This window comes from Triturus cristatus, chromosome 5_1 (genome assembly GCF_964204655.1).
Source record: "Triturus cristatus chromosome 5_1, aTriCri1.1, whole genome shotgun sequence".
Classification (NCBI taxonomy): Eukaryota; Metazoa; Chordata; class Amphibia; order Caudata; family Salamandridae; genus Triturus; species Triturus cristatus.
The window spans coordinates 34,140,601-34,160,285 of NC_140587.1; the positions used below are offsets into that span (position 1 = coordinate 34,140,601).

General features: G+C 51.5%; 1 protein-coding gene across 2 annotated transcripts in view; it reads left to right on the forward strand.

Moving 5' to 3' along the window:
* Positions 1 to 19,685, forward strand: part of LOC146830020 (verrucotoxin subunit beta-like) — a 182,893-nt gene that overhangs the window by 46,105 nt on the left and 117,103 nt on the right. The window lies entirely within an intron of this gene.

A 19,685-nucleotide genomic window follows, 5' to 3' on the forward strand; every position in this document is an offset into this window, starting at 1 on the left:
ACAAGGCCACTAACCTCAGAAAATTACGCTCAACCGTAATCCCCGGTTACAGCGTAAAGCGGCCATATTTAAAAATAAGTGACGCTGCCCCTGTCTACAGCGATAAGCACGCTTCGTCACAGACTTTGTCTATCGTATTTTAGCTATAAGGCACGCTTTCACAACCGCTTGACACCTGCTTTCAACGCGATCATCTCCACATTTTCAAGCTTCAATTTTCAAGTGTTAAGCTTAACTTTGTTCACTCGCCATCATTGTCTACCTACAATTTTTCACTCAGCGATAGGCACGCTTTCATCATTGCCTATTTGCAATTGTTCATTCAACAATAAGCATGTTTCATCGTTCTGCCTACTTGCTACTTATTCACTCAGCGATATGCACGCTTTCATCTATGTTTAATTACAGTGCATGTCTTAACGAGCTGTATTCTTTGCTACATACCCAGTTACAGGCACTTCCTCCCTCATCTATTTGGCCTATTGCGCTTCCACTTTACCCTCAACAATAGGCACAGTTGCTGCATCGTTCCATTTCATCTTTTCATCCAACTGATCCTCATTGCTCATATTTTTCGTCATGGCTTCTTCACAACAATTTCAGACACCAGCTCCATTTTTACAAACGCCTGGTAAACCACCACTCAAATGGCGTAATTGGTTAAAAGGTTTTGAAAACTATTTAGTTGCCATTGATGCTGCCAAATATCCTTCGGCTCGCAAAGTTGCCATCCTGTATGGTTGTCTGGGAGTTGCAGCACAACAAGTTTTTGAAAACCTTCCAGCATTCCCTCCTCCTCCTCCAGATTCAGGTGATAGTTGGAATATATATCAAGAAGCTCTTTGGCGTTTAAAAAAGCAATATGACGATGAACCTAGCATTGTTTTAGAACGTCATAACTTTTTGAAATGCAAGCAAAATGTAGATGAAAGTGTGGAAGACTACATTGCCCAACTCAGAATCCTAGCTTCCACATGCAAATTTGGTCCAAGTGCAGATACTTCAATTAGAGACTGTTGAACCCGACCTCGTGGCGTGGTCCTGACTTCCCTGGCCTCCACGGGCCACCCGTTCGAGCCGCACGAGGTCGTATACACCTCGGGGCTCCACCATTTTGTTGCCTGCCACGTGACCCTGCACACCAGTCCACCTGACTCCGCTCAACCCGGCCTCGGCCCCAGCGAGGCCCAGACATTGAGGCACCAAGAACGGGCCAGGGGGAATCACGTGAACACCTCATCGCCCTGGCGGAGGTCGGTATCAATGGGACCCCCAACCGTTCCCACACACCGAGGTGCGATCGGCCTCCATCTCTCCTGGGCCCGGCGCCTCCCCTGCTGGGCGTCTGGCCGCTCCCAACCCGGCCTCTCCGCCCCTCCGGGCACAAGGGTCCGGACTTCAAAGGGCTCCAGGCCTATATCTGGGGTGACCCCACAACAGACCAGCAGTTGTATCCCGGAGTCGAGAGCCCTGCTGATCGAATCGCGGCCGACCCTACGGAGAAGAACTCTTGCTTGAATCCACCACGAGCCCTGCAGACTGCGTCGCGGCTCCTTCTTGCTGTAACCTTGAAGCCCCCCCCCGGAACATCGGGGCCCTGCTGACGCTGTCGCAGCCCAACCTCGCTGAATCCTCCCTCGGAGCCCTGCTGACGACGTCGCGGCTCGAGCCGAGCAGAAACCATCTTGAGAGCCCTGCTGACCTGGTCGCGGCTCTCCACGAACTGAACGCCAGAGCCCTGCTGACGCCGCCGCGGCTCGACCCCTCCGAGATCCGGAGGTCCTCCAGCTTGAGGATAAGAACTGGGCACCAGGTACCCTCGTACTGAGCTCCTGCCAAAGACTGTCCCGCTACCCCTTCCCTTCTAAGGAGACATTGAGACTTTTGTGGATCCCTCGATCCTCTTCCTGTAAATATTGATCCCGTACCCTTTAAGTGTTGATAAAGATTTGCTCGTCTTGAGACAACCTCCTTGCGTCCGGTGTGGTGGTGTTACTGTGCTAGTACATGATAGGAGAAGGATCTCCCTCGGAGGCTTCTCAGCGGCGCTCGGCTACTTCGTACAGTGTGGGGGCCCCTCCGGGTGGTCTCTCCGACTCCCCGAGGTCCGCCTTCCAACATTTGGTGGCCAGCGACGGGATCCGAGCCGAACGCAGTACGTACAAGCCAGTAACCCACTAGCTACCCATCCAAACAACCGGAAGTCATGAGCAACCAAGAGAACAACACGACCACGGAATTCCAGCCCGAACGGTTGGAGGAATACACGCACAAAGAGTTGAAACAGTTCTGCAAAGACAAGGGCATTGCAACCACCGGCCTAGGTACCAAAGAAGAGATGCAGAAAGCCCTAAGGACCTGGCTAGAGGCCGAGGCAGGCCCCTCCCAGAACGAAGGTCCCCTGCCCCTGACTGTGGCCACATCAACCGCACCGACTCCGGCAACCGGAGGAAGAAACAGCCTAGAAATCGGCCTCTCCGAAGAGGAGATACGAGAACGAGAGAAGGTCCGGAACCACGAACTAGAGCTCGCACGACTACGGCTGGACGGCGAACTCCAGCTGGCAGAAAAGAAACTGGCCCTAGAGCAGCTACGGCTACAAGAGGAGATAGAAGAGAAGAGACGGCATCGAGAGTTGGAAGAAAAAAGACTGACCCTTGAGCACAAGCGAAGCCTCAAAGAGCTCGAGCTCAAGGCAAAGAAAGGGGGGACCGACACCCCCAGCAATAAAGACTCCCTACTGCCTGCCGAAACCAAGGTACATATCCCTAAAGATGTCGTCAAGGAGTACTACAAAAATGACGACATCCAACAATGGTTCAAAGCATACGAGGTGGCCATGACCTCCCATCGGGTGCCCCGAAGGGACTGGGGCGCCGGCCTGTGGGGTCGGTTCCTTAGTGAAGGTCGAGACACACTGCTCCAGCTGCCAGAGGAGGTGATGACCTCCTACGACCACATGAAGGAGGCCCTGCTCACCCGCTACGGGCTAACCGCGGAAATGTACCGCCAGCGGTTCAGAGACTGTAAGAAGATCCCGGGCACTACCTGGGTGGAATATGTGGACTTTTTTAGCCGGGCCCTAGAAGGATGGATCAAGGGTAGCAAGGTCACCACCTACGGGCAGCTGGTCGACCTCATTGTTTGGGAACATCTCTCCAACAATTGCTTCGTGGAGCTAAGGCAACACCTCCTCGACAGCAAGATGACCGACCCACGTAAACTCGTCGTCGAGGCCGATCGATGGGTCAACACCCCCGTCCCCCGGAACTCGATGGGGGAGTACCAGAGGAACCCCACCGGGGAGGGCCGAACAGGAATCGGGACCCCCCCGCCGGGGCCCCCAGGAGCCCGCCTCGAGGGCCGTTGCCGCAACATCTCTCCCCGAGCCTAGCCCGAAGAGGGGCGACCTCAGCCAGAACCGGACCACGGCCCCCAGTGACCTGCTACGGCTGTCAACAAACCGGACACTATGCCAGCGATCCGGTCTGCCCCCTGAACCGAAGAAGCGGGGCCGGCGGGCCCCCGCCCCGACAGCTGGTGGCCGCCGCCCTGGGGGAAGGAGAGGAAGAAGAAGAAATCCTCGACCGAGGAACCCCCGAATGGGAGCCGGCGGCCATGTCCCTGGTCTGCCTGGGCGGCCGAGAAATGGTGCCCCGCACACCAATCCCAAGCAACACCCAGAAATACCAGCAGCAGGTCACCAACAATGGCCTCCGTGACACCGGCGCCAGTGTCACCGCTGTCCGCTGCCACCTGGTGACCTCCGAACAAATCCTACCCAATGTGCTGTGCCCCGTCCGGACGGCCGACAACAGCGAAAGCCTGTGCCAGATGGCCCTGGTCCCCTTCGAGTGGGGAGGGGTGACAGGACTACTAAAGGTGACTGTCCGGGACGACGCACCAGTGGACTGCCTCCTGGGGAACGACCTAGAGAGTTCCCCCTGGGCTCAAGTGGAGCGACGAGAGCACCTCCGAATGCTGGGACTATCCGAATGGGCCTGCGCCATCACCCGGTCCATGGCCGCCTAGGCCCCCCGCTCATCCCAGGTCCCCGGTACCGCCCAGCCCGGGGGGCTCGCACCAACCCCCGCCTGCAGCGAGGGGGAGGCGGACACCGACACTGGACCGACGGAACCCTCCACTGAAGAGATTGCTTCCCTAGGCGCCCTACCAGAACTTACACAATGGCGCCACGAAGGGGGCCCCTCGCGAGAACAGTTCCAGCAAGAACAGCAGTCCTGTCCCTCTCTCGAAGGGGTCCGCCAACAAGCATCCGCACAAGCCAACGGTGACCAGACCGGCACCCACTGGGTCTACTGGGCCGAGGGCCTATTGTACAGTGAACAGAAAGTGGCAGAACTCGGGGCCAGCCGCGTGTTGGTGGTCCCTCTCCGCTTCTGGGATTTCCTTCTCAACCTGGCACATGACGTGCCCCTCGCCGGACACCTGGGACAAGACAAAACGTACAGCCGTCTGGTGACCCACTTCTACTGGCCCCGGATGCGAAAAGACGTGGACAACCACTGCCGGTCCTGTCAGACCTGCCAAGCCAGCGGGAAGACCGGGGGTCGGGTCAAGGCCCCCCTCCAGCCCTTTCCAGCCGTCAGCACCCCGTTCGAACGGGTCGGGATCGACATTGTGGGGCCCCTGGACCCCCGGACCGCCCTGGGCCACCGCTTCATCCTGGTCCTCGTGGATCACGCCACCAGGTACCCGGAGGCTGTCCCGCTAAGAACTGTCACGGCCCCCGTGGTGGGCCGGGCCTTAATGGGAATCTTCTCCCGAGTGGGATTTCCCCGCGAAGTGGTGAGCGACCGGGGCACAAATTTCATCTCCAAATACATGCGGTCCCTGTGGCAGCAGTGCGGGGTCACGTACAAATTCACAACCCCCTATCACCCCCAGGGGAACGGGCTGGTAGAGCGCTTTAACCGAACCCTAAAGGGGATGATCCAGGGCTTGGAAGAGCCCCTCCGGCGGAGATGGGATGTCCTATTGCCATGCCTCCTGTTCGCCTACCGGGAAGCCCCGCAGAAGTCCCTGGGGTTCAGCCCGTTTGAACTATTGTATGGACACCCGGTCCGCGGGCCCCTCAGCCTGGTCAAGGAGGGCTGGGAGACGAAGCTCCAGGGTGCCCCTCCTGACGTCTACCAATACCTCCTGACCCTACGTAACCAGACCCGCAAGTTCCGAGCCCTGGCCGAAGCCAACCTCGAAGCCAGCCAGGAGGACATGAAGCGTTGGTACGATCGGAACGCCTCGACAATCGAGTTCGAGCCAGGCCAGCGAGTCTGGGTCATGGCCCCTGTTGAGCCCTGCGCCCTCCAGGACAAGTGGACTGGGCCCTTCAAGGTGGTGGAGAAGAAGAGCCCCGTCACCTACCTAGTTGACCTAGAGTCCCCCCGGAACCCCCTCCGGGTTCTACATGCTAACAGGCTCAAACCCCACTTCGCCCGGACCGAACTGAGCCTGCTGCTGGCGACCGACGAGGGGGGCGAGGACGACTCCGAGCCCCTACCCGACCTCTTGCAGAACGACGTCCACGACGGATCCATCAAAGGTGTCCAGCTCGCCTCCTCCCTGATCCCGGAACAGCGCATCGATTGTCAACAACTGCTGCAGGACTACGCAGCCCTCTTCTCCCTCACCCCGGGGGTGACCCACTGGTGCGTCCACGACGTCGACACCGGGGAAAGCCCCCCCGTACGACACCGAGCCTACAGGGTACCAGACCGAGTACGGGCATGCATCCAGGCCGAAGTAGCGAAGATGTTGGCCCTCGGGGTCATCGAGCCCTCTGACAGCCCGTGGGCCAGCCCTGTCGTCCTGGTACCAAAGGCCGCAGCCCCCGGCCATCCCCCGGAGCTGCGATTTTGTGTAGACTACCGAGCCCTGAATGCTGTGACCAAGACGGACGCCCATCCTATACCCCGGGCCGATGAACTCATCGATCGCTTGGGGTCCGCCCGCTACCTGAGCACGCTGGACCTCACCGCCGGGTACTGGCAGGTTCAGCTCACCCCCGGCGCCCGAGAAAGATCCACCTTTTCTACCCCTGATGGGCATTACCACTTTCGGGTAATGCCCTTCGGCATGAAGAATGCCCCGGCCACTTTTCAGAGACTCGTAAACAAGGTCCTGGCCGGGCTCGAGGCCTTCAGCGCGGCCTATTTGGATGACATTGCCATGTACAGCAACCACTGGGCTGAGCACCTAGTTCACCTCAAAGCCGTCCTGGCCGCCCTCCAAAGGGCTGGGCTCACGATTAAGGCCAGCAAATGCCAGGTCGGCCAAGGATCGGTGACCTACCTGGGCCATCAGGTGGGAAGCGGTCAGGTGGCCCCCCTCCAGCCAAAAGTCGATGCCATCCAGGCATGGGAACCTCCCACTACCCAGACCGCTGTGCGGGCCTTCCTTGGCCTCACCGGATACTACCGGCGGTTCATTCGGGACTATGGGAGCATTGTTGGGCCTCTCACGGAGCTCACCTCGAAGAAGCAGCCCAAGAAGGTGCACTGGACTCCCCGCTGCCAATCAGCTTTCGAGACTCTCAAGGCCACGATGTGCACTGCCCCTGTGCTCCAGGCCCCTGACTACAGTAAAGAGTTTATTGTACAGACAGACGCCTCCGAATATGGGATCGGGCCGTCCTGTCTCAGGTTGATGAGAAGGGACTCGACCGCCCAGTGGCCTTCATCAGCCGACGGCTGCTGCCCCGGGAGCAACGATGGAGCACCATCGAGCGCGAGGCCTTCGCTGTAGTGTGGGCCCTTAAGAAGCTCCGGCCCTATCTCTTCGGTACCCACTTCCGGGTCCAGACCGACCACCGGCCCTTGCGGTGGTTAATGCAAATGCGAGGCGAGAATCCCAAGCTGCTGCGATGGTCCATTGCCCTGCAAGGGATGGACTTTTCGGTTGAGCACCGACCCGGCAATGACCACGCCAACGCTGACGGCCTGTCCCGCTTCTTCCGCCTTGACGAGGAGAATCCCCAAGAAGATGGGTGACTCTCCCTGCCTTCGGCTGGGGGGGGACGCCTGTTGGACCCGGCCTCGTGGCGTGGTCCTGACTTCCCTGGGGTTGGGCCCGTTCCCTGCCCTGGCCTCCACGGGCCACCCGTTCGAGCCGCACGAGGTCGCATACACCTCGGGGCTCCACCATTTTGTTGCCTGCCACGTGACCCTGCACACCAGTCCACCTGACTCCGCTCAACCCGGCCTCGGCCCCAGCGAGGCCCAGACATTGAGGCACCAAGAACTGGCCAGGGGGAATCACGTGAACACCTCATCGCCCTGGCGCAGGTCGGTATCAATGGGACCCCCAACCGTTCCCACACACCGAGGTGCGATCGGCCTCCATCTCTCCTGGGCCCGGCGCCTCCCCTGCTGGGCGTCTGGCCGCTCCCAACCCGGCCTCTCCGCCCCTCCGGGCACAAGGGTCCAGACTTCAAAGGGCTCCAGGCCTATATCTGGGGCGACCCCACAACAGACCAGCAGTTGTATCCCGGAGTCGAGAGCCCTGCTGATCGAATCGCGGCCGACCCTACGGAGAAGAACTCTTGCTTGAATCCACCACGAGCCCTGCAGACTGCGTCGCGGCTCCTTCTTGCTGTAACCTTGAAGCCCCCCCCCCGGAACATCGGGGCCCTGCTGACGCTGTCGCGGCCCAACCTCGCTGAATCCTCCCTCGGAGCCCTGCTGACGACGTCGCGGCTCGAGCCGAGCAGAAACCATCTTGAGAGCCCTGCTGACCTGGTCGCGGCTCTCCACGAACTGAACGCCAGAGCCCTGCTGACGCCGCCGCGGTTCGACCCCTCCGAGATCCGGAGGTCCTCCAGCTTGAGGATAAGAACTGGGCCCCAGGTACCCTCGTACTGAGCTCCTGCCAAAGACTGTCCCGCTACCCCTTCCCTTCTAAGGAGACATTGAGACTTTTGTGGATCCCTCGATCCTCTTCCTGTAAATATTGATCCCGTACCCTTTAAGTGTTGATAAAGATTTGCTCGTCTTGAGACAACCTCCTTGAGTCCGGTGTGGTGGTGTTACTGTGCTAGTACATGATAGGAGAAGGATCTCCCTCGGAGGCTTCTCAGCGGCGCTCGGCTACTTCATACAGTGTGGGGGCCCCTCCGGGTGGTCTCTCCGACTCCCCGAGGTCCGCCTTCCAACAGAGACCAATTCATCTTTTTATGCTTTTCAAAGAAAATCCAAGAACGCCTGTTAAGTTGCAAAAATCCCACATTAGCAGAAAAAGTGGATATTGCTAAAGGCATTGAACGTGCAACAATATCTTCAAAAATCTTACAAGAAAGCCTCTCTCAAGTTAGTGTTCACATGACTGATGAAGCTTCTTCTTCTCCCTCTGCTACCTGCTCTGTGAATCTCGTCAATAAGCCTTTCAGACAATCATCAAAGAAACCCACCATTTGCTATAGGTGTGGCTCAAGAAGTCATCTTGGCAATTCCCCTAATTGTCCTGCATCTGGAAAAAAATGTTCTTTGTGCAATAAAGTTGGTCATTTTCCATCTGTTTGCAGAGGTGCCAAAAGATTCACCAGGGTGAATAACATTAAATTTAATGAGAATCTAGAGTCGTGTTCAACCAGACTTAACGATGTCCATTGAATGTGATTCTATTGATTTTTCCAAAGTCAAGGGTCCCTTGTGTGAGTTAATTGTTGGTACAATTCCTTTACAGGTCAAAGCTGACTCCGGTTCACTGATCACTATGTTATCAGATCTGACATTTCATGCAAATTGGGGTAGCAGTGTGTCTCTTTTTGAATCGGATGTCAATCCCAAAGCTTACGGCGAAAAAGATATTGACATGTTAGGGTACTTTCATTCAAAGGTCGAATGCCTTGGTAGAAAGACTTTCACGAAAGTCTATGTTGCCTTCAAGGGCAGAAATATTTTGGGTTGGTTGGATCAAGCTAAGATGGGTTTAATCCTAAAACCTGGTTCAGATCAACCCATTGCTTTGGGTGATATTCCAGATGATTATTACACTAGTCTCGAACCTGAGAACATTAATGTGGCTGATTTGTTTATGTCAAGTCATAAAGTTGATAATCTACTCAATCAATTTCCCAATGTTTTCCAGGACAAAGTTGGCACAGTCTTGGGCTTCAAGCATGAAATTCGCCTCAAGCCCAACACCCAACCAGTGGTCCACAAAGTTCAACCTCTTCCTTTGAGTGCAAGGGATGAATTAAACAAAGTTTTGAAAAACTTGTTCGATGAGGCGATTATTACACCTTGCGATTCATCCGAATGGGTTTCCCCCATAGTTTTAGTGCGAAAAAGGTCAGGCGAGGTTAGATTATGTGCCGACTTACGCTCCTTGAACAACAATATCATTGTGGATTGTCATCCTTTACCCAAAATTCACGATCTACTTGCTAATTTGGGTGGGGCCAAGTTTTTCTCCCTTTTGGACCTCAAGTCCGTATATCATCAAATCCCCTTGTCTCCAAAGTCTCAAGAATAAACAACTTTTGTAACGCCATTCGGAGCGTACAAATACTTGAGACTTCCCTGTGGTTTAGCCTCAGCCGCTAGCATATTAAAAAAATTAATGGATAATTTACTACGTGACATTCCTGGGGTACAAGCCTACCAAGACGACATCTTAATTTTTGCCAGCAATATTTCGGAACATATTCAGATTCTTGCTAAGGTGCTAGGAGTCTTGGAGAAAGCTGGAATGACGGTTAGGCACGACAAGTGCAAATTTGCTGTCCAAGAATTGGACTTTTTGGGTCATACACTTTCTCCTAATGGTATAAAACCCAAATTTTCATTAATAAAAGCCATTAGAGATGCCACCTCTCCCAATGATAGGGATTCTCTTCGTTCATTCCTTGGCCTGGCAGAGTACTATGCCAGATTTGTTCATGGCTATGCCCAAATTGTTGAACCTTTGAGGGCCCTTCTGAGAAAGGGAGTAAAGTTCACTCGGTCAGACAGCCTACAAAAAGTTTTTGAGCATGTAAAGAAGCTCATTGAAGACTCACCAGCCCTACATCCTTTTTCGGATGGTTCAAAATGTTTTATTACCATGGAGGCAAGCCTCACTGGTTTGGGAGCTGTCTTAGGACAATGGGTGGATGGTGAAAAACATACAGTTGCTTTCGCATCCAGAACACTTCTACCAGCCGAAACTAGGTATAGTACGATTGAAAGAGAGGTCCTAGCTTGCGTTTGGGCCATACAAAAATTCAAACCATATATTTGGGGTCGTGAGTTCGAAAGTTTTACGGACCACAAACCACTCATGCACATGCTTTCAGACAGCACGTCGAACAGGGCTTCTGCAAGACTTGTTCGACTGCTGTCAAAACTTCGTGAATTCCACTATATCATCAAACATATTCCTGGGGGCAAAAATTTTAGAGCAGATTGTCTTTCAAGAATGCCTTTAAGTGAAAATTCTGTTGTTGATGATGATGTTGAATGTGTTGTTGCTGCAATTGATGCCATTGCAGAATGTCCACCCATTTCTGAAACTGAATGGAATTCAGCGAACAACAATGATGTCACACTTTCCAAGGTTAAATCTTTTATTGTGAACAAATGGCCTGAGCGTAGGACTCTATCTCCAGACTTAAAAGCCTTTGCAAATGTATCTGAAGAACTTTCCGTAGTCAACAACATGATCATGCGCCACGATTTATTTGTTCCACCTGAATCCTTACGAAATATAATCATTCGCTCAGCTCATCAAGGACACCTGGGTGTGGTCAAAACATGTCAACGCATCAAACTATTTTACTGGTGGCCCTCCATGGATGCACATGTCAGGAAAATGATTGACAATTGCACACAATGTCTCCTCTCTGATAAACATTGGAAGAGTCTTTCCACCCCGTTGTATCCTGTACCAATTCCCGCAGGTCCATGGGACAAAGTAGGATTGGACTTTTCTGGTCCTTATGATATTTTACCAACTGAAAACAAATTTCTGATTGTTTTGATTGATTACTAAGTGGCTGTACTATTCTTTCTGTAATGCAGCCTCAACTGATAATGCCATCAAATTTTTGCAAACGGTATTTGATGTTGAAGGTTTTCCCAAACCCATTGTTACTGATAACGGGACACACTTTGTTTCACAAAAGATGTGTTCTTTTCTCAAAACCCATGACATTTCTCACTTTAAGGTTGCGTTGTACTCTCCCTCTTCTAACGGTTTGGTTGAGAGGAGCAATCGAATCATCAAGGATAATTAGATAATCTTGCTCATCTCCAATCCATGTTTAAATTCATGGATTTCAAATAAAAAAAATGCCACTAAGTGACATCCCAGAAGGTGACATCAATCGTTCGCTAATCTGGTGACATCACAGGAAGCACTGTGAGGAGTCACTTCCCACTATGGTTCCCAGCTTAGCTTGGCTCTTGCAATGAAGGATCCTGCAACAGGTTCCAAGATCTACAGGTTCCAGAACTCAAAGGAGCTCTCAGGAGAGTAAGGGAAAGAAGGCCTTATGAATATAAATGTATGAAACTGTTTAATACACTGAAAAGTGGTTTGAACAGGCACCTCATCGTCATGAGTCACCATCATGACTGACAAAATTTGAGAATTTAGCTTTTTTTTGGGCTGATCTGGGCCACTAGCGTGCAGATGTCTGTAAACCCTTGTTCCAGAGACCATTCAAAGATCAAAATGAATCAAATCCTAATAGATGCTAGACTTTTTCACCTGTCATCCAATTCAGATTTGCAAATCCATACCAAGGTGTGCGGACCGGAACAGAGACGTTTTATATCATGGGGAAAGTGGGCTCTAGGCCAGGATCCCACCTTCAAAGTGTACCCCTCATGAAACTTTCTGGAGAGCCTCTTCACTATTTTGAGTTTAAAAAAAAATCTGTTTACTTACTTTCTTTTTTTGAGCCAGCCCAGGCTCTCCGGCCAGTCCAGCTTCTGCCTGAGAGAAAAAGAGACTTACAGAAAAGACCTATTTTATTCTGATTTAATTTAGCAAGCATGCTAACCCCTGCAAAGTGCATAGGCACAGACTTGCTCTACTGGCCTTTTGTCTATATGTAGCATCTGGACACTTAGGGGCAAATTTAGAAACCTTTCACACAATGCAGCAAGACAACATGGGGACAGTGCACGAATGCCCAATATTTACTAGTATATGTCGCATTTCTGCTCTCTCTCTGTAGTGGCACAATGAGTGCTGCTTAGTGCCAATGCAGGCACCCGCGCACCATGGTGCAAGGGTGCGTGTGTTACAGACAGGATTTTATTGTGCAGGAAGGGAAACCTGTAAAAAAGTAAAACGATCCAAGTGGTTTAAAAGTATTTATTCCAGCAAAGACCAGCACAGCAACAGGGCGCAACTGGCCAGCAATGAGGAGCGGTGCAACTCACTCAATTGCTTGGCACCAGCCACACCGTTCCAGGTGGAACTGGAACTCACGTTGTAAGAAGCACAGAACAGTGAGGAAATGAGGGGAAAGGATAAAATAACAAACATTGAAAATGCAAATGCAACATAACCTTCCTGCACAAAAACAATCTTTTGAGTCCTTTTCCTCTGAAAAATCTAGGAGAAATAAAGAGATTTCTCCTCGTTGTGCCTCTGTTGGGAAGGGGTCCAATTTTAACACAATCCCAGGTTTACTACTCGTAGCATGGTTGGGTGTGTGGGTACACCCACTCTCCACTCATGTACTGCCTTCCCGGCTCAGACTATGGCATGGCAGTAACTTCTGCTGCCCTTTGTTACTCTTGATTTAACAACCCATGCAGGGACACGCAGTGTGGGCTTTGCGGTTGCGTGACTTTGGTAAATCTAAATTAAGTCCTTGCGATGCCTTGTGTCACCATGTGTGACACAATGGCAATGCAAGGGCTTTAAAAATCTGCCCCTTGCTGTGCAGCAAAGGTTGCCTTTTGGGGTTCATCTGTGATTAGATTGTCCTTTTAGGGCTGTGTCCAGGTGGTGCGATCACAGCTTGCTGCTTCCTGACTCTGTCACTCACAGCGCAGTAAACAAAGCACCCATCAGCACAGTGTACCTGAATGGCTCTGACAGACTAACTACAGTCTAGCAACAGAGATTTGGGGTAGAAGGGTTGTTCAAACTACTAGTCTTTCTGCTCATGTATCATAAATGGGCCAAGATGTTGGCTGGCCAAAAAAGAGAGTTGTCAATGATGCAACCAAATTCATTGTTGGCAAAATGAACTAAAAGTGGATAATAAACTCAGTTGTGCTGAGCAGGGGCCCCCAAATTATGTTTGGTCCGGGGCCACCAAAAGCCTTAAGATGTCCCCAGACCGGAATCTGATTGGTTGGCAGAAATTTGAGAACATTGTTTCAATCGCTGTTACGGGATGTAAGGACTGGATGCCCACATCCTGAAAAACAAAAGGTTTCATTTTGGGAAAAATGTGCAGCCCTGATTTCCCCTCTCCCATCGGGCCTATGTGTGAGGCCAAATCATCACCCTGCAAATTAAAATAATATTAGTGGTTCTAGTCTTAATCTGTATCTTGTCATTTTAGCTAGATTTCACATAGGGTTTGCTGGCAGTGGGAGACCCTCCACCAGACAGACCAATAGTCTCAGGTACAGGATCACTCCAGGAGCCACTATCACAATTCTATTATCATTTTCTGAAACCAATTGTAAAAAAGAATGAAACCTGTACCAGAAAACCTACTACTACGTCCTGTTGGAGATGAAGAGTGGCTCCCCGAGTGACCCTGTTCCCATAAAACACCTCAAGTTCGTGACTAACACCTTGTCCACTCCTCTGACTGATCTCTTGAACCTCTCACTCGCTCAGGGCACAGTGCCCCAGAGATGGAAAAAGGCTGTGGTGAAAGCCCTATTGAAAAAACCAGGACTGGATCCATCCAATTTGACCAACTTCAGGCCTATTTCACTTCTGCCTGGTTTTTCGAAAATTGCAGAAAAGTTGGTCAACCGTCAGCTCTCTCACTATCTTGAGTCTAACCACCTGCTAGGAGACTCCCAGACTGGTTTCCGCCCCGGCCATGGAACAGACACCGCCCTGCTGGCAGTAGTGGAGGAGGCAAGGAGCACTCTGGATACAGGAGGGTCAGTGGCAGTGATCCTCTTGGACTTGAGTGCTGCCTTTGACACCGTGAGTCATCAGGTGCTCCTCCAACGTCTGTCAGAGGTAGGTGTCTCAGGGACGGCCCTGAAATGGTTGGAATCTTTTCTTCCTGACCGTTTCTACCAAGTCTGGGAAGGGTCAGAGCAATCTGCCCTAATCCCTCTTCAATGTGGAGTCCCGCAGGGCTCATCACTGAGCCCTACCTTATTTAATATATATATGACTCCACTTGAAAGAGTGGTCGCCCCCTCGGGGGTGAAGATCATCAGCTATGCTGATGATACTCAGCTGGTGGTGGGCCTCACTCAGCTGGCGGAACATCCTGAGGTGTTACACGACTGCCTTGCCAATGTTTTTCGTTGGATGTCTATCTCCGCTCTCAAGCTTAATGGAGGTAAAACCGAGCTGATGCTCCTGGGCAACTCCAGCCCCTCCATTATTGCTAGCTGCTGGCCCCGATCTCTTGGCGACCCACCATCCCCCAAAAAGGAGATCAAGTCCTTGGGAGTATGGTTGGAAGAAGACCTGTCCTTCAGGACTCATGCCAGGAAGACTGCAGGGGTTTGCTTTGGCTTACTGAGATCAGCCCGAAAGGTGCTACCTCTGCTTCCTGATTCAGCAAGGAAGCTACTGATACGTGGCCTGATTCTATCGAGGCTCGATTATGGGAATGCGTTGTTTCTCGGTGCTCCTGAAGCGACCTTCAAAATCCTCCAACAGGTGCAAAACGCAGCTGCGAGAGTCCTTATGGATGTTCCCAGAAGGCAGTCTGCTGCCCCGGCCCTCAAAGCGCTTCACTGGCTCCCCGTGAAAGAGCGGGTGAGATTTAAAGCGCTATGTACAGCCCACAAAATTCTATATGGCAAAGGCCCCCCCATCCTTGCTAACATGGCCCGTCCTTACAAACCCCCACGTCTGCTACGCTCGGACCAAAAACACCTTTTGCAGTTAGCGAGAGTAAGAAGAGCTCGTTCTGGGGGCAGGCGCTTCTCTGTGCAAGTGGCCTCTCTCTGGAACTCTCTGCCCCTCAAGATTCGCTCAGAGCCCAAGATCCTACCCTTTAGGAAACTTCTTAAGACCCATTTGTTTCCTTAGCAGTGATTAGCTGTGTCTTTCCTTCTGATCTTTTGCGCCGGGATGCCCCCGGGTAAGCTGAGCGCATTGTAAATTTCATATTATTATTATTATTATTATTATTATTACGTTTAGACATGGAAAGTCTATATACAAGCCTATCCCCATGAGGATACTTTGGGGGTTAAGGTCGAAAAACAGTGAAACACCAGCAAAAAGTGGGGGTACCCATGTGAAGCAGATCATACTCTCCTACACAACCTCCCTCCCAAACGCAGGGACATTAAACTAACCTTGACCAGTTGAGTCTTCGTGTTCTAAGTGGAAATACCTAGAGAGTCCATCTGCATTGGCATGGTTACTCCCAGGTCTATGTTCCACTGTAAAGTCCATCCCCTGTAGTGAAAAGGACCACCTAAGCAGTTTGGGTTTTTCACCCTTCATTTGTTTTAGCCATAAGAGGGGCTTATGGTCTGTCTGAACAAGGAAGTGAGTACCAAACAAGTATGGCCTCAACTTCTTCAGAGCCCAAACCACAGCAAAGGCCTCCTTCTCAATGGCTGACCAAAGTTTTTCTCTAGGGGTCAGCCTTCTGCTTATGAAAGCTACTGGCTGATCCTGACCTTCATCATTCAATTGTGACAGTACAGCCCCGACCCCCAACTCAGATGCATCAGTTTGAACCATGAACCTTTTGGAGTAGTCGGGACTCTGCAGAATGGGAGCAGTGCACATGGCCTCCTTCAGGTCATCAAATGACTTTTGACAGCTAGCTGTCCACTGAACCTTCATGGGCATTTATTTAGCAGTTAAGTCATTCAGGGGTGTCACTGTTGAGCCATACCCCTTGACAAATCTCCTATAGTACCCAGTCAGGCCTAAGAAGGCTCTCACCTGAGTCTGGGTAGTGGGAGCAGTCCATTCCATTATGTTCTGGATCTTGCTCTGCAATGGTTGAACCTGGCCTCCACCTACAAGGTGGCCCAGGTACACAACCTGACTCTGCCCTATCGGGCACTTGGTGGCCTTGATAGTGAGGCCTGCCTTTTGCAGGGCCTCCAAAACATTCCTTAGGTGGACCAGGTGATCCTCCCAGGTGGAGCTAAAGACAGCAATGTCATCTAGATAAGCTGCACTGTATGCTTCCAGACCTGTGAGAACTTTATTCACCAACCTTTGGAAAGTGGCAGGTGCATTCTTCAATCCAAAGGGCATCACCACAAATTTGTAGTGTCCACTTGGGGTCGAAAATGCTGTTTTTGGCTTTACATCATCAGCTAGTCTGATCTGCCAGTAGCCAGCTGTCAAGTCAAATGTGCTAAGGTACTTGGCTGAGGCCAAAATATCTATAAGCTCATCTGCCCTTGGAATTGGATGGGCATCAGTCCTAGTGACTGCATTGAGACCCCGGTAGTCCACACAAAACCTCATCTCTCTTTTCCCACCACTAGTGTGAGGTTTTGGCACAAGGACCACTGGACGAGCCCAAGGGTTATCTGAGGGTTCAATAACTCTCAAATCCAACATTTTCTGGACTTCTGTCCTAATACAGTCCCTGACATGGTCAGGTTGCCTATAAATCTTATTTTTAATAGGCAGACTGTCCCCAGTGTCCACATCATGAGTGCACCAGGTAGTCTGACTTGGAGTCAGAGAAAACATGTTTCTGAACTGATTGAGCACCTGTCTGCAATCAGTTTGCTGCTGGGCAGTGAGGCTGTCTGCCAAGGCCACACCATCAACTGACCCATCATCAGGGTTCTGTGAGAGGAGGTCAGGGAGTGGGTCACTCTCTTCCTCCTGTCCCTCATCAGTAACCATGAGCAAGCCCATGTCAGCCGTTCTACATATGACTTTAGCCTGTTGACATGGAGAACCATGTGGGAACTCCTGGGAGTTCCTAGGTCTACTAAGTAAGTAACCTCTCCCTTCTGTTCAACAATAGTGTGGGGTCCAATCCACTTGTCTTGGAGAGCTGCTTGGGCCACAGGCTCCAACACCCACACTTTCTGTCCTGGCTGGTAAACAGTCAGTACAGCCTTTTGGTCATGCCAGGCTTATTGCAGTTCCTGGCTAGCCTCAAGGTTTTTAGTTGCCTTTTTCATGTACTCAGCCATCCTTGAGTGGAGACCAAGTACATAGTCCACTATGTCTTGATTTGGGGGCTTGAGAGGTAACTCCCATCATTCCTTCACCAAACACAATGGACCCCTGACAGGGTGACCAAACAAAAGTTCAAAGGGGCTGTAGCCAACCCCCTTTTGTGGCACCTCCCTGTATGCAAACAATAGGCAGGGCAAGGGAAGGTCCCATTTTCGCCTAAGCTTTTCTGGGAGCCCTTTAATCATGCCCTTTAAGGTTTTGTTGAACCTTTCAACCAAACCATTGTATTGTGGGCGATAGGGAGTGGTGAATTTGTAGGTCACACCACACTCCTTCCACATTGCCCTTGAGTATCCAGAAATGAAGTTGGTAACTCTGTCTGATACCACCTCCTTAGGAAAACCAACTCTGAGAAAACTTCCAACAGGGCTCTTGCCACCACAGGTGCTGTAGTGGTCCTAAGGGGTATAGCTTCTGGCTACCTGGCAGCATGATCCACTACTACCAGGATAAACCTGTGCCCAGATGCTGTTTGGGGATCCATGGGACCAATAATGTCAATCTCCACCCTTTCAAAGGGCACCCCCGCCACAGGCAGTGGTATTAGGGGGGCATTTGTAGTGCCACCTGCTTTGCCGCTGGCTTGGCAGGTTACACAGGAGCAGCAAAACTCCTTTGTGTCTTCAGACATGTGGGGACAGTGAAAGTGAGGGGCAAGTCTCTCCCAAGTCTTGTTCTGGCACAGGTGACCTGCTAAAGGGATATCATGGGCTAGGGTCAATAGGAAGCCCCTGAACTTCAGAGGTATAACCAACCTCCTGGTGGCACCAGGCTTTGGGTCTCTACACTCTGAGTACAGGAGTCCATCATCCCAATACACCTTATGGGTACCACTAGCACTCACAGCAGCCTCAGCAGCAGCTTGCTGTGTGAGGGGTTCAAGAGAGGGGCAGCTCTGCTGCTCCTGGCTCAGATCTGCCCTGGAAGGGCCCCCTGTCCCCAAGAACTCTACCTGATCAGGCTCAAGCTCCTCTGGGACAGTTCCTTCTTCAGGACTGTGATCAGCTCTCTCAAGAGACTGATCCTCCTTCTGAGTCAGGGGGAAGGCTCTGCCTTAACCCTTCTGCCCCTCCTCTTGGATGGCACTTGGTCCATTATTCCAGAATCCAAGGCCTGTTCAGTTTCAGACATTTTGGCCTGTGACCTGGTCACAGCAAACACATCTGCAGGGATGCCCAACATTTCTGCATGAGTCCTGAGCTCTACTTCTGCCCAACCTGATGTCTCTAGATCATTGCCAAGCAAGCATTCGACTGGTAGGCCTGCACTCACCACAACATACTTAAGGCCTGTTACCCCTCCCCAGGAGAAGTTAACAACTGCCAGAGAATGGTCTGTTCTGACATTGCTAGCGTTGGTCACTTGGTACATTTCACCAAGTATAATCTACCCAGAATCCACAAGATCTTTTGTCACCATAGTGACACTTGCTCCTGTGTCCCTGAATGCCAAAGATTGTACTCCATTGATTAAAGGCTGTTGCCTGTACTTGCCCAAGTTACTGGGACTCACAGAGTGGGTCATATCCATGCCCCCATCACAGACAAGAACAGCCTGAGTGGTTTCTCTGACTAGGCCAGAGCTCAACTCAGTACCCAGGGTCAACCCTACTAAACCCTTTGACTGTGTATTCCCACCACCAATTGTAACTGCACTAGGGGGAGCAGGTGCCTTAGGGGCATTGGTGGTGGCTGGAGTATTTTCTTTGGTCTTGGTGCAATCACTTGTCCAGTGTGTCTTTTGGTTACAGACTTTGCACCATGGTTTCTTTCGGCCTGTCCCTTTGTTAGCCTGTGAATCCCTACCTGGAGAAGATTTTAGGGGCCCTTGAGAAGACTTCTGGTCTTTACCCTTGTCCCCACCCTTGTCAGAGTTCTTAGAATCTTGCTTCTTTGGGTCACCACCTTGGTTCTGTACCTTCTGCCTCACCCTGGTTCTGACCCATTTGTCTGCCTTCTTTCCCAATTCTTGGGGAGAGGTCAGATCAGAGTCTACCAGGTACTGGTGCAACAGCTGATTTTGACAGTTATTAAGAATCTGTTCCCTCATTATCAGATAGTACAATCCGTCACACATTTTACTGCCCAATAACCAACCTTCCAGAGCCTTAGCAGCACAGTCAACAAAGTCAAACCAGTCTTGATTTTGTGCCTTTTGGGTATCTCTGAACTTTAACCTGTATTACCCAGGCATTAGGCCAAACCCATCTATCAGTGCACTTTTCAAGTCCTGGTAATCATCAGCATCCTCTTCTCTTACAGTGAGGAGCTTGTCTCTACCTTTGTCTGCAAAGGAGAGCCATAAGCTTGCTGCCCACTGCCCTTGAGGGACCTTCTGTACTT